The 16,084-nt window shown below is 36.9% G+C and overlaps 1 pseudogene; it reads right to left on the minus strand.

The window, feature by feature from the left end:
* Positions 1-12,681: 12,681 nt before the first annotated feature.
* On the minus strand, positions 12,682-13,403 carry LOC131487168 (transcription factor BTF3-like; annotated as a pseudogene).
* Positions 13,404-16,084: the final 2,681 nt, after the last annotated feature.

A 16,084-nucleotide genomic window follows, 5' to 3' on the forward strand; every position in this document is an offset into this window, starting at 1 on the left:
AACACAAAACAATCCTAAATCCTGGGGTTTAGACTGAGGGATTGGCAAGTCTTAGTCTCTTTGGTACTGAAAAACTGGGGGAGATCCAACTATGTTTTTCAGAGGTTTCCACATAGTTCTTGGGCCTCCTGCCTCATACTACTTCAAAATCTGGTAAATGTCTCTAGGGAGCGGTTGGCCCTATGCTTGAGGCTGACCTCCTTGCACTGGTCTTTCTATTCTCATCATCCCAAAACTAAGGGAATTTTGACTTTCCCTTTAGAATCTTTTGCATAACTCCCAGCCTTTGTGTAGCCCCAGAATTTAGGAACTATTTTATGAGGGCTTTTGTGATATTGGAATTTAGTAAGAGATATATAGTTGGTCTTTGTCTCAGTTTTTGGCACAGAGCTCCTAGAATCCTTGGAATTTCCTAACTGCTGACAGAGATCAAGGTGTCTTTTGTTATGTTAATCAAGTGACTTAGAAAACACCTAAAGGTAAGAAGCAGGAGGGAGGGGCTACTTGCCTATGAAGCCAACCTTGTGATTTGAGGGTTGAAATTTTCAGTCCCACCCAACCTCCACCTGAGAGGAAAGGGGCTGGAGAATGAATTCAGTCACAAATGGCCAATGGTTTAATCATCCCTGTGTAATGAAGTCTCTGTGAAAACCCAAAGGACTGGGTTAGGAGAGCTTCTGTTGGCAAACATGTGGAGATGTGGGGAGTGGTGTGCTTGGAGAAGGCATGGAAGCTCTGTGCCTTTTCTCCAGACCTTGTCCTGTGCATCTATTCTATCTAGCTCTTCTTGAGTTACATCCTTTTATAATAGACCAATGATCTGGTAGGTAAAATGTTTCTCAAGAGTTCTGTGAGCCATTCTAGCAGTGAATTGAACCCAAGGAGGTAATGGTGGAAACCTCTAGTCTTTATATAGCCAGTTGGTCAGAGGCATACATGACAACTGGGGCTTTCAACTGACATCTGACATAGGGTGGGGAGTCTCATACAATCGAAACTTTACCCTGCAGAATCTGCTGCTGTCTCCTAGTAGATAGTGTCAGAATTGAGTTAAATTGTAGGACACCCAGCCAGTGCTGGAGAATTGGTGGTCATGTGGAAACCACCCACACCTGCCCATGTGCTCACACACACACACACACACACCCTAGAAACTGGGAGCAGAATCATTATAGCCTTTAGGGTCCCTCAAATTTCCAGTTTGTTTTATCCCAGCCATGTGTGGCTGGTAACAGCTTGCTATTTCTCTTTCTCCAGCAAAGGTCCTAGGCCTGGGCCACTCCCAATCCTCTGCTTGGGGTAAGAATGGGCCATAGCCTTAGTGGGGAACAATGACTGGAGATCATCAGTTCACTTACCCAGGACACAAGCTTCTCTGAAATTTCAATCTAATCCTTGTTCCCACAGCATCTTGATGTCTTCAAAATTAGGATTTATATAATTTATCTGACTTTTTCTAGGCTTAATTTTTTAAATCCAGTGGAAGTCATTGTATGGAAACCAATTTGACAATAAATTTCATATATTGAAAAAAAAATCCAGTGGAATCTAGGTGTGACCCAGCCTACTACATTTGAAAGTAGAGATCCTTTGCTCTAGTAATTTTTGAAAGTTAAACTATCTTTCATTATATTAAATCTTCCCTAATTTTATGAATCATCTCTTGAATTTGGGAATTTCCTGTGTATAGAGATATAATCACCAAACACAGTTTATCAAAATAGATTATTTTCTTCACTGTTTTTTGTTTGTATTTTGTTTTTGTTTTTGTTTTGAGAGAGAGTATGTGCATGGGGTGTGGGAGCATAGGGAGAGAATCTCAGGGCTCGATCTCACAATAGCTAGATCATGAACTGAGCCAAAATTGAGAGTCAGAGGCTAAACAGACTGAGCCACCCAGTCACCCCTGAAATAAATTATTTTCCTTGAGGAGCAATGTAAAAGGATTTCTTTGAAATTCAGTCTCTGTCTGGACACATGAATTAATAGTTGCAGAGTTGTGAAAATAATATAAAATATATGAAAAGGCTTTGGGTAATGAAAAAGAATATACAGATCTGAAAGGTCTTTTATTATAAGGTGAGGTAAAGAACAATCTGAAAGTAGGATGACTTCCCTTTATACTATTTATTTTTGTAAGAGCTATAGAGATATTATACCCAAAGTAAAGTTATAGACACTCTTCTCCTAAACAAAAACGTCTCAGACATTTAAGTCCAAAAGAGGAGAGCAAATGTCTTTTTGAGCATATATTTTTTATTGAGCTATTTTCATGTAAATTATCTCATTGAATTTTCAGACTCTCAAAGATATCTTCTACATTATAAAAATAAGACAATTCAGGCTGCAAAGGGTTAGGAATCTTACACAGAGTCACACAGGTAGGAGATCAAAGGGCCAGCATTCAAACCTCTGGAAGTAACTACAAACCTAGGTAGACTCTTTGGACAATACCAAAGACCACTTTCTTAATCACAGAGAAATGAGAAATGAGATAATTCAAAGATTCTCTGCAGTCTGTCCTGTTACAGTTACAGGATAAAATACATAAGAAAGTTAAATAGTGTCTCCCATGAAAATTACATGATCACAAAGCTCATTTACCTGGACATTGAAGCAAACCATCCTGGAAGTCTCCCTGTAAAATGATCCTTTCTCTCAACTACTAACCATGTATTAATATCTTACAATTATGGTGGTATGTTAGACAGCCATGGGGAAGGCAGGATCCTTCTCAAAAGTCAGTTTCCAGAAGGTGGAGAGACACTGTTACAAAGTAGAGGACTTTGGGGATGACATAATGGAGACCAGTTCCTGAGGATATCCTGGAAAGATTTCAAATGCTGAGTCCTCAATAAGAAGCAGTATCACAGTAGGGGATACAGAGCTACAGAGCAGTTGAGAGTCTAGAAGACAGCGAATGATCTGGGAGTCTGGAACTTCGGGAGGTAGCTGATGGGAACAGGAATAAAGACACAATGAATAGAATTAGTGCTGAAGGTTTTTGAGGGAGATAGCGCAAGTGGGGCAGTAATGTTGGGTAGAGAGAGGAGTCAGTAGTAGGTGACAACTAGAATGAAGAAAAACAGAGTGGGTCTTCCTTTGGGGAAGTCATGAGGGTGATACTCAAACCACAAAAGGGTGGGAAGACAGCCCCAGTGAGGGCAAGGGACTCAGGTTGACTCATGGAAAAAGCTGAATGAGAAATGCTTCAGTTTTTCAGCCATGATCTCCTTTGATTATTCACTTGCAAGTCCTTACATTTGGCAAGATGTTGCAAATTTTCAGGCTCATAGTTCCAGTTTTTAGAGCTAAAAGTATCACTGATTGTCATGATTAAGTAAATCTAGTATTTCCCAAGTATTACTTTTTAGTAAGAATAATTTTTCTTACTAGATTTCTATTAAAATATATTCATCTCAGTTTCAATGCAGTCAGTTGAAAGCTTTGCTGAGTAACTTCAAGGGCACTTAATCACTGATTTGATGAGTGGAAAGTTAGTTTGGCTCCATTTACTAATGGTGCGTTTTACACCATTAGCTTCCCTTATTCTCAGGCCTTCAGACTCATACTGAATTATACAACTTGCTCTACTGGGTTGGCAGCTTGCAGACAGCAGACTGTGGGACTTCTTAGCCTCCATAATCAATGGGCCAATTCCTATAATATCTATCTATGTATCTATCTATGCATGTATCCATGTATCTATCTATCTATCTATCTATCTATCTATCATCTATCATCCATCTGTCTGTCTCCTACTGGTTCTCTGGAGAACCCTAATACACCAGATGAAGTGTAAAATCGTAATGTCTGTAGTTTATATGCAAACATTTTAAAATATAATATTCTCTTCTTTAGTTTAAGGAAGAAATAAGTTTAGTTAAATAAATGTAGTACATTCAACTAGGTGAATTCAAATATGCTACTTAGTCTAAGTAAACATAATGTATTACTTTTCTAAGTAGTTTATTCTGTCATAGAATTCACCACTCCATATAGTTAGATTTTTTTAAAATCTGGCCCTTGTTTTCCTAGGGCATGCACTCTCCCTATGCCTAGAATGATCTTCATACTCCATACCATTTAAGAATGTCCTTTCAGCTTTTAAAAACTAAATCCAACCATCTCCTCTGTACATGTTTCCCTGACCCTTCTCCCTCTAATGCTACCATTCTGAAATGAATTATTCTATCCTCTGAACAATTTCTGAATATACATATTTCTGAATATATATATACACACACATGTGTGTATAGGGGAGGGGCAGAGGAAGAGAGAGAGAGAGACAGAGTCTTAAGCAGATTCCACACTCAGGGTGGGGCCAAATATGGCGCTCTATCCCTCGACTCTCAGATCATGACCTGAGCCAAAATCAAGAGACAGACGCTCAACCAACTGAGCCACTAATGCGCCCCAACATATATATGTCTTATTTTTACCATACTGTTTTATAGTTTCTATGTCTATCTCTCAGTGATTATTCATGGAGTTGTATTATATCATTTTCATTTGTATATCCATAGCACCTAGCCTAGTAACTGTTCTTAGTACATAATCAGTAAGTTTTTTTGAATTGGAATATGTGTGATCATGGACTAACTTTCCACTTCCTTAATTTTGACAGATTTTGGGATGCGCTTATTTAAATACACATACTAAATAAGATAGAGTATAAGATAATGATGAATCAGGTATGAAAACTTCCTTAAGGCACTTAATGTCTAAGATGGAACAAGAGGCATAATATCTTCATTCATGGAAGGTTTTTAAAAATTGTCTGAGGTGTGAGAAATTTCTAGGTAGTATATTTCCATCCCATAACCCTCTTCTGCCTCTTTCTTCTTGATCCCATTTCTTCCAGTACTTTTCCTATCAAGCTTGAGAATCTCAGATATGTAGAGCATGCCCTCTACACATTTAATTAAGGAAAAGTTTTATATAAGATTTTGTCTCAAACTTGAGTAAAATGTAGACTTCCCTTAAAATGAAAACATTTTTATGGATTCCTAGTACTGGTTTAACTTACATTTATTTATGACATTGCTAAAATATGTGTAAGGATAAATCTGGATAAAAACACTGATATGCTAGTGCTTTTAGAACTAAAATATCAAAATACATTTAGAGACTAGATACATAAATCTAGAACTTATTTAGGTAGAATTAGAATAATAATTAAATGTGATAAAGGATGTGATTGAAATTTAAATGCCAGTTTTGAATTTAATAGTACAAACTTACATTTGCTTGTTTTATGTTTTATGTTTTGTGTACTTGGTTGTTCTTTTGAACTGCCCAGACTATTCTTTGGTTATTTTTCACTATCACTCTCATTTTAATTAATTAATTAATTAATTAATTAATTAATTAATTTTTAGAAAGAGCACACGCTTATGTGTGAGCAGGGGAGGGGCAGACAGAGATTGGGGGGAGGGTGGAATCTTACACAGGCTCCATACTCAGCACAGAGCCTGATGCAGAGCTCAATCTCATGACCCTGAGATCATGACCTGAGCTGAACTCAAGACTCAGATGCTCAAATGACTGGGCCAACCAGGCTTCCCTTAATTTCATTTTTAATAGAAATATTTTTGTAACTACCAAAACATTTTAGTAGGCCAATTTGATTCATGGTACATTATAAAATGCAATACTAAAAAATTTAAAAGACAATATAATAAAAATTCCTTCACTTTATATGTACTAACATACATACTGCCAGTGAACTCATAAAAGCTGGTAGGTGCAAACACATGAGCTTCCCAGCATGTTTGCTTGCATCCTGAACTAACTGTTCTTCTACCAGCTGAGCTTGAGTTCAACAAGACCTACTAACATAATGCTATTATAGCTTTGAGCCATCACACAACACCAAACTGATAGAAACAAAAACACAAACCAGGGCACAGGAGTGAGTGGCAGCATTGATTTTTAATTTGGTTCTCTAGATGATTCATTTACTCTTACGTTTGAGCTCCTGGATTTAACAGGACTTCTCTGCTGCATCTCAAAAGTGTCTAGGAAACCTCCTGGGGCACTGCACCCATCAAAACATTTTCTCACTATTGGTCATTGTGGGATATAACACACCGCATGCTCAAGAATTCATTTCAGGGGCGCCTGGGTGGCGCAGTCGGTTAAGCGTCCGACTTCAGCCAGGTCACGATCTCGCGGTCCGTGAGTTCGAGCCCCGCGTCAGGCTCTGGGCCGATGGCTCGGAGCCTGGAGCCTGTTTCCGATTCTGTGTCTCCCTCTCTCTCTGCCCCTCCCCCGTTCATGCTCTGTCTCTCTCTGTCCCAAAAATAAAAATAAAAAAAAAAAAAAAAAAAAAAAGAAGAATTCATTTCATTTCTTGTTTTGAGAGAAAAGGAGGTGGCATAGTACCATTTGCCACCTAAGTACTTTCCACTCAAAATATAAATATTGCTGGAACTCTTTCTAATTATACCAGCTTTTCCTGTGTTGGCCAAAAAATGCTGTCTTCATTCAGTCCCACAGGAGTTTTGATTCACAGTCCTTCAACCTTGGCTCTCTCTGTGGTTGTATTCCTAATTTGTTACATGCATGTAATTAATTATAATTCAATGTAGAAAGTTGTAATCAATGTAAGATTTTTTATAAGATAAAATTGTGTAAGATTTCAATTAAGTGGGATTGCTTTCATCTAAGGTGTTGGAAAAGATATATAGAAATGTAATAAATGAATGATAGCCATCCCAACAATTATAACTCCATTTTTCTGGTTCACTTTGCCCCTAGCTAGCATTCAGTTCCCTTCCCTTCTCCTATTAGAGTCTATCTGCCTGACCACCAACATCAGAGTCTACACAAGGTTGTGTGTCAGCTCTGGGCAATTAGAAGAAGGTGCCCCTTTCTCCAGGTGAATGTAGCCCACCATCAGATTGCATAATTTGGTAAGCAGGGAATATGCTGGGTTTGAGTTCTCATTTTTATTTCCTTTGATTGGGTGTCCCTGTTCAAGGCATAATCTACACAATTGTCTATGATGGTGTTGACCATCATTCACTTAGATCTTGTAGCATAAATCAATTTTTTAAAGATTTTATTTTATTTTAAGTAATCTCTATACCTAACATGGGGCTCAAACTCAAAACCCTGAGATGAAGAGTAGCATAGCATGAATCAATTTAAACTCATAAAATACAATGGAGGCTCTCAGAAATATAATTTCTTTCTTCAATGGAAGCTACTAAAAAAAAGATACTCTGTCCCATCAGACATGGATAAGAAAGCATATAGTCTTATTGACTCCAAGTTAATATCATGCGACTATGAGGTCTTGGGACAAACACTAATTAGAGGCAATATTGGTTAGGATATAACATACAAACAGGCAGAAATGGCTCAAATACAATACAATACAGGTTTGTTTATAACTTACATAAAGACTAAGTGTTTTAATTGCTTTCCATATTTTCACAGATTAGGATCCTTAACATTTTTAAAAATTTACATTATTTACATCATTTAATATACATCACCATAAACTGCATTTGAAGTATACAATTATTTAAGTTCTTTTGTTTTGTTTTTGTTTTGTTTTGTTTTGTTTTGTTTTGTCTTGTTTTGTTTGGAGAGAGAAAGGGCAAGAGAGAGCATGAGTAGGGGAGAGACACAGAGAAGAGAGAGAGAGAGAGAGAGAGGGAGAGGGAGGGAGAGAGAGAGAATCTTAAGCAGGCTTCACATCCTGCACAGAGCCTAATTTGGGGCTCGATCTCATGTCCGTGAGATCATGAGCTGAGCCGAAATCAAGAGTTGGGACACTTAACCGACTGTCACCCAGGTTCCTCAGAAGTAGATAAGTTTGATATATGTATATACTTGTAAAACTATCACCACATCAAGAAAATTAACATATTCATCACCCCTAAAAGATTCCTTGTGCTCTTTTGTAATTCTTCCTGTCAAGCCATTCTCATTCTCTCCTCCTTTCCCTAGGCAACCACTATTCTGCTTTTGGTTACTATGCATTAGTTTGTATTTTCTAGAATTTATATACATATATATGTAATATATATGTATATGTATATGTAATATATATACATATGTGTATGTATATATATGTTATATATGTATATAGTATATATATATATATGGCATAATATATATATATATGGCATATATATATGGCACACACATGTTATTGCATGTATCCATATTTAATTCCTTCTTATTGCTGAGTAATATACCATTGTAGGGATATATGCCACAGTTTACCTATTCAGTGGTTGATGGACATTTGGGTTGTTCCCTGTTTTGAGCTATTACAAATAAAGCTGGTATGTACATCCACATATAGGTCTTTGATGGACATATGCTTTCATTTCTCATGGGTAAAGATCTAGGAGCAGTTGGATCGTGTGGGTGGTGTATGTTTAAAGTTTTAAGAAACTGCTAAATTATTGTCCACAGCATTTGCTGTATTTTACATTCCTATTTATTTCAATTTTTGTCTCTCTGTTTTTATTTAGGTTAGTTTCTGTTGCTATGGACTCAAATTCACTAATACATTCTCCTGAAATTGGTTGTTAATATCATCTAGTGTGGGGGTACCTAGGTGGTTCAGCTGGTTAAACATCTTACTCTTGATTTCAGCTCAGCTCATGATCTCACAGTTCGTGAGATTGAGGCCCATGTTGGGCTCTGTGCTGACAGCGTGGAACTGCTTGGGATTCTCTCTCTTCCTCTCTTTCTGCCCATCCCCTCCTCACTCTCTCTCTCAAAATAAACTTATTTTTTTTAATGTCATCTAGTGTAGTTTTCACCTAGAAGCTCTGATCTTTTTATTATCCCTTTCTCCAGTTTTATTGAGATACAATTGACATGTAACACTATGTTAGTTTAAGGTGTACAACATAATGATTATACACACACACATACACACACATACACACATATAGTTTTTATATGCCTTATAAAGCATTGTTTTAAGTATTTTGTCGTGTATTGATAGTTTCAGGAAGGAGAGTAAATCTGATCCCTTTACTCCATTCCAGTCAGAAGTTGAAGTGCCTGAGCTCCTTACATCTGGTGGCTCTTCCATTTTCAACATATAGCTTGCAAAATCTCTGTGCTTTTTTCCATCAAGCTGTGGAAAGAGAAAGAATATGAAGGATTATGTGTAGGTAATTTTATGAGTCAACTCTGGAAGTTGTTGCTCACATCTGTAACATTACCCTATGTTTGTAGGTCACATGGTTATATCTGACTGAAAGCCCAGTGGAAAATAATAGTCAAGCTGTAATCTCAGGGAAAAACAGGAAATGATTTTGGTGAATGGCTCACCAACTTCTACCACGTTGTACATTTATGGGCACCAAATACCCATTTACTCTTCCTCTCACATTAAAAAAAGACATTTATTCCATGTCGAGAGACACAGCCATCCAGGTATTTATGATCTTCAGGTGACGCTTTTTTCTCACTATGAAATCTGAATTCCACCTCTAATAATTTTGCAGCATATAAAGTAAAAAAAAATATTTTTGCTCTCCCATGCCCACCCAGTAGAAGGAATTGGAGCAGGGATAGGATAATTGCAATTAAAACTTCCATTCTGACAAAGAAAAGAGTGGGATTCTACTGTAGTGTGTGTGGTCCTTGCCAATGAAGTACATTCTGTCAGGCAGGCATTGTGCAGTCCCTCCTTGCTAACAAATGGAGGAGATTCCTTGATTTGATGTTTATTCTACTTTCTGAAAACATTTCATCTTTTGTTTTTCGCATGTCCTGACTCCTCTCCTGGGGGTTACCTTCCTATTAATTATCCTCCACTATCTTTCAGCAAGTTCGTTTGGGGGAAAAGTCCTTTCTTCAAGGTTGCACAACTTTCATACTTCTGTTCATGAGACTTGGGGGCCTGTATATGTTTGAGACATGAGTGTGTTCAAGACATTTTTAGTATCGGTTCATGGCCTCTTCAGCAATTCAATTTCCTCAAAAATAAGTAGATCTACTTGCATCCAGTCAGTTTCATCTGACTGTAGATATACCAACATTCTTTTCTAGACACCAGTCTAAAACCTGATTCAGTTTTGTGCTTTCTCATCTATGTATCTCTTATTCTCAACTTAACAAAGCCTGGAAACCATCTGAAGCAATCTGTAGGAATGTCACCCATTACTAGGCTACTGTTGTGTTAAGCTGCTTTCAATCTTACTTTTTGCTATTTGAGGTCTATAATAAGTATCTTTTTCAGTCTTTTGGGGCCCTAAATTCTGGAATCAATAAATTACCTTTGATTTCTAATTGAGAAATAAGTATTTAAGCTGATCTCTTTCTTGCAGTAACTTGTGAAAAGCAACAAACAGTTGCAACACATACTAAGATTAAGGATCTTTTCAACCACTTCTCTGAGTGCTATAGGCTCATAACATACCTTTCAAATTACTGAAGCATTTGTTTCATCAAATGTTTTTTATCACATAATATGGATCACCAGTTTTCAAGTGTGTTCTATCAACAACTAACTTAACTAAAACTAAACAGCTAAACCAACTTTATAAAGTTTAGGTCATCCTTGGGGCCTCCTTCTGCTTCTGGTATCAATATTTTAGAGTAAATCAATAAAGTAATACAATGGCTTGAACATTAGAATTTATTTCCCTTTCCCATGAAGTCCAAAATGAGTATTCTTCATTAGCAGGTATCTTTCCTTCAGATTGCACCAACCCAGGCTTTCCATCTTCCACAGAAGGCTCCTAAGATTTTGAAGCTTTTCTCCATTAGCTTGTGGGAGGAGAAAGCATGGAGAATCATGCATGGGCTGTGCATAGAAGTAGACATGTCAGTTTTGCCCACCTCTTCTTAGCCAGAACTCAGTCACATGGCCAGACCTAACTGTAAGGAAGGTAGGGAATACATACAGGGTAGTTGTGTCTAAAGGAGAAGGGGCTGAAAACTTTGGTGAATAGGTAACTAATTTCTGCATAGAAGCCAATACTGTGGAAGACAGAGTAGGAAAACCAACAAAATGGAATTCTTGACATCCTTCTTCAAGTTTCATGATCAAGTTTCACCACATGACTCGACTTTTCAACTATGTTAGCTAACATTCCTTTTATTGTCAAAGGTTGTTTTAGTTGGATTTTCTGCTACTTGCTATGTCAAACATTGTAATCAGTAGAGTTGCCAAATGGATTTTCCATTAACATCAACAAACAGTCTTTAACACAGCATCACCTCCTGCTACCTTCCTGTTATCTCTTTGAGTAAAGCAAGTCTTAATGTTGAATGCTTGAGTTTCCAGTAAAGCATTTGATGTATCAGGCTGCATACTGGGAGATTCAGCTCTGCCCAAGTGGTAAGGCCTCAACATATGTCAGATAGGAGTTTGGAGGCAGGCTAAGGTCTGAAGAAGCCCTTGCAATTCATGTTTCTTTGAGGGTTAATCTTGTAGTAGGAATGTGGTCTGTGATGATCCCCTAAGGCCTCAGAACCTATGACCACACCTTTGAATTTCCCTAGAACAAAAGAAAATCAACAGATTAGTCTCTGTTTTAAACTTGACTCCTGTTTTTTGTTTGTTTGCTTTTTCTATCTTACAGATCATCTGAGCCCAAACTATTCTTCTTGGCGATACTCATTCTGAATTCACGTCTTCAGCTAAATTCAAACAGTCGTACTTTCTTTCCAAGGTCAAAATAGAGCTAAGCATTGTTCTCATCTTCTGGTGTCTGCCTCCTTTCATTTCCTTCATAACAACAGAAGCTCATTTTCCTATTTCTTTTTTCTGCTTTCAGGAATCATTTATTCATTCACTGATTCAGTCAACAAATGTTTTCTGAATGTCTGCTGTGTATCAGACACTCTTCAGTGTGCTAGAAAAAAGCCAGATTGAGCTACTTCCATAAATCGGACATAAGCTCATATAGCATTCAGGCAATTTCTAGAATGGTAATGTGATATATTGGAAAAAAATAGAGGCTTTGAGGTCAGATACTATTGGGTTTAATCTCCAACTCAATTACTTACAGGTTGTGTTAATTATGAAATGAAGCTATCCTGTGAGCCTCAATTTCTCCTTTATAAAAATGTGGGTAATACCATTATTCAAGGTTAGAATAATAATTAAATGATACAAGGCTAGCAAAAGTCTTGGCACAGAGTAGTATAGCGAATGCTTCCTCTTTTCCACTTTTTTTCTTTCTTTCCTCTTTCTTACCTGCCCTCTATTCTTTCACCTTCTTTCCTTCCCTACCTCATTTTCTATTTTCCTTCTTTCTGTTCCAGCTTTCTAAGTTCCTAACTTCCTTTCCAGGTAAACATGCTAATGGCTACATTTTCATTTTCCAAGATTATATTGAAATTCTAACAGATACTCCTTAGCATAAACACTCCAGATTAGATGCTCTTTGAATGACCTAAGAAAGAATATAAATACTAATACTCTTTATGAGATCTGTACATTCTTCCCTTCCTAGATGGCTGCATAGGTAGTTTCTCTTTCTGACTCTAGAAGTACATATCACTGTCCAATTGGGATGATGTCCACTGCCACTTTCCAGGCATATCTTAGAGATGTTGGCTGAGAAAGAGCAATTAGATATCCAAAATAGTAACCACAGAGGGCTGAAAACTATTTTTAAAAAATGACAGGGGGAAAATTTATTTATTTATTTATTTATTTATTTATTTATTTATTTATTATTATTTTCACTAGGCAAAGAACTTTATTAATCTTGTTTCAAACTTTATTCCCAGGCCTCTTCAGCTTAATTAGCTACAAAGAATGAATTGTGTCTAAGCAAAAACTGAAAAGAGCTGCAGTGTCCCAGGGGCTTGGCTTAAAAGTATTAGAGATCCATGAACAAAATTTTAAAAAGCAGTCTTAGTATAAAATAGCAGCTCCCCAGAACTTCTTCAAGTTCTGTCTTCTTCAGAATTTGACTCCATTCAGTTTGCTTCAATTTTGGAAGCTTCATCAAAATTCTTCACAAGATCTGGAATTTCCTCCTCCTCCTTCTCTCAGGTGGCAAGTGGTCCTTTTCCATCAACGGATTGTGTGGGCAGAGCTTCAGCCAGTCTTCTTAAACTAGTCAGACTGTCTGCGCCGAGTTGATTTAAGATCCTGGGTAGCATTTCTGTCAGCCATTTCCTCTCAGCATGACCTAGAATGGTCAAAGTGTTCGCTGCCAGGGATGCCTGAACTTTAGGCTTGCTGAAGTGGATCACTGTTACTTGGTTTGTGAATGTATTTGTTTCTTCAATACGAGAGATACTGTTTACCTCTAACTTTAAGGAGAACTGAAGTTTTTTATCATCTTCTGTAGCCGTTCTATGAGCCACTTTGTTCTTTTGGTGAGCGGTTCCTTTTCCACCGATGCACACTAGTGCTTGAATTTGATGAATTTCTCTTGGTTCATGATAGTTTTGTTCATCTGGTTGGAGCAGAAATAGGACCACAGGGGACTAGAGTTGGCGCTTAGGGGGCCTAGGGCAGACTAGCCACGATTAGGTGCACATGAGCCAGGACACAAGATGGCAGCTCAACAGGGGAAATGTATTTTTATTTTATTATTATTTTTTTTAACATTTATTCATCTTTGAGAGACAGAGAGAGACACAGCATGAGTGGGGGAGGGCAGAGAGAGGGGAAGACAAAGACTCTGAAGCAGGCTCCAGGCTCTGAGCTGTCAGCACAGAGCCCAACACAGGGCTCTGAGATCACAGAGATCACAAACCATGAGATCATGACCTGAGTCGAAGTTGGAAGCTTAACCAACTGAGCCACCCAGATGCCTCAGAGGAATGTATTTTAAATGGAAGACAGAAAAGCATGAGGATTTAGTAAAGTTTTTAAACCTATTTATTTATCTAATTGACTATACTTGATAAAGCTATTTGAATCTATTTCATTTTAATAGAAATTATCACAGGTAAAAAAATGAGAATAAATGGGTTTGTTTGGTTCCATTTGCTATAATATTCATCTTGAAATAGAGTATTCATTTTAGTGCTCTAGAAATTGAGTCTAACCATGTATTACATGTAGCATCATATAAAGGATATTTTTATAGAATTTCTTTGTTGAATATCACTCCAGATTAAATCTTTAATTAAACTGAAAAAAAACTTTGAGTCTTTATTGAGATGTGTGAAATGCTTTGATGCTCTTAAGATAAGAAGTGTTAAGTGCTAAGTATAATTAGATATAGAAAATTTGCACATGCTAGAAATTATGTTCAAAGACCACATTGATTTTTTGTGAAATTTGCATTTTGGATGAACTCCCAAAATATATGAAAGATAATTTATATAGCTCAAGAAGACTATTTTTATTACCCTCTATTTCACTATGGAAAAAAAAAAGAAACACAGATGTTTTATTATCTTTTGAAAAAGGAAATGATATTTTCTTAACATGCCACTTCCTGGGATATATCACTTCATACATAATGTGTTAAAAATAGGAAAAAACTCATTAAGTCTAGTGATGTTATGTCTAAAAAGCTCTATTTGAGTTCACAACTGATAATTTTCTGGGCTTTATCTTAAGTACGCTCTTAAGGGACAATGGACGATGACTATTTGGAAGAAATATGTTTCATGTTTGAAACAAAGGAAATCCCAATTATGTAAATGATTAAAATTAAGAAATCAAGGCACCTATATGATATCACTGTAATTGTATTTACATATCTACACATACACAAATACATTCCAGAGAAACAAATATAGAAATAAGTAATAAGATACAATGCGGTAAAATGTTGGCAGTGATTGTTGTTAGCTGATGAAATTATGAATGATTTCTTTTTTCTACTTTCTGTATTTGCCACACTTCTTGAAAATATACTTGAATGAATGTATAATTTTAAAAACTTAAAAAGAATCTCTATTTGTCTCAGTGTGGTTAAAGAAAGAATTATTTCCTTTTAGTGACTACATTTTTCTCCTTCATAAAGGAGACAGTAATATATGTATAGTACAGATTGGTGAGCACAAGTTCAGAAAATTATTGCTGTTAAACACTTACTCTAAACATTTATATGCATTAACTCAGTACACAGAATAACCTAACAAAGTTGCACTATATCTCCATTTTACAGGGGAAGAAACCGAGGCACAAAGAGACTGTTTCTTGCCAGAATGAACCCAGGCAGTTTGGCTCCAGGGTCCACCTCTTAACCAGTATCCTATGCCTGCACTTAACAAATATCTACTATGTGTTCTGAACTTTTGATGATGCATCATTGCTTTACGGTAAGCATGAATACCTCAGACCTGGATGGTTCCGCGTTTAAATCCCAATTCCAGTATTTACATGTAGTGTGTCTTTGGAGGAGGAACTTAGCCTCTCAGCCTGAGTTCCTTCAATAAAAGGGGATAATGGTACGATTCAGCTATAAGAAAAAATGGGGTTGCATTACATACTGGATACAGACACAAAAACTCCAAGATACATTGCTAAGTAGCTTTCCAAAGATCATATGGATACTGAGTGGGAGAGTCACAATTTGAACTCAGGCCTGCTTAATGCAACAGTAGCATGTGTTATAGACTCTTAGAGTGGCTAGAGAATCACTCTAGTTGGCAATGTTCAGTGATGCTTTCTTAGAGGAGGTTGAATTCTTTTGGTCTTTCAGTTTTATTGAATGGGCAATAAAGTTCTTTTAGCTCCAAATAAAGGTCTTATAGTAGAGTATTGGTATTTAGTCTTATAGAAGATTTCCTTTGGTCTTATAGTGGGGGCAACAGGAGTACTGAGAAATCATGACTCACTTTTGTATAGTAATCTCTTTAATTTCCTAAATAATTGCTCACCCATTTATCCAGTTTGATTTTTATAACTACAGAGGGCAGATAATATCACTATTACTGCTAAAATATCTGAGGCTCAGAGAGATCCAAGGACTGCCCAACATCACACTGCAAATGAGTTGTAGAGCTGAGACTAGACCAAATAATTTGTCTTTTTCAGTGGAGTCTGAAGAGCCATGAATGCAAAGTGAAGAGTTCCCATTGGCTTCCCTGCTTGTATGTCCTAGGGGTCTGCTATATACATTTCCTTCTCTTAGCCAAGATGGCTGTCACTTCTCTTGTTGGGACCCATAATTAC

Source organism: Neofelis nebulosa, chromosome 10 (assembly GCF_028018385.1).
Source record: "Neofelis nebulosa isolate mNeoNeb1 chromosome 10, mNeoNeb1.pri, whole genome shotgun sequence".
In the NCBI taxonomy this organism is placed as follows: domain Eukaryota; kingdom Metazoa; phylum Chordata; class Mammalia; order Carnivora; family Felidae; genus Neofelis; species Neofelis nebulosa.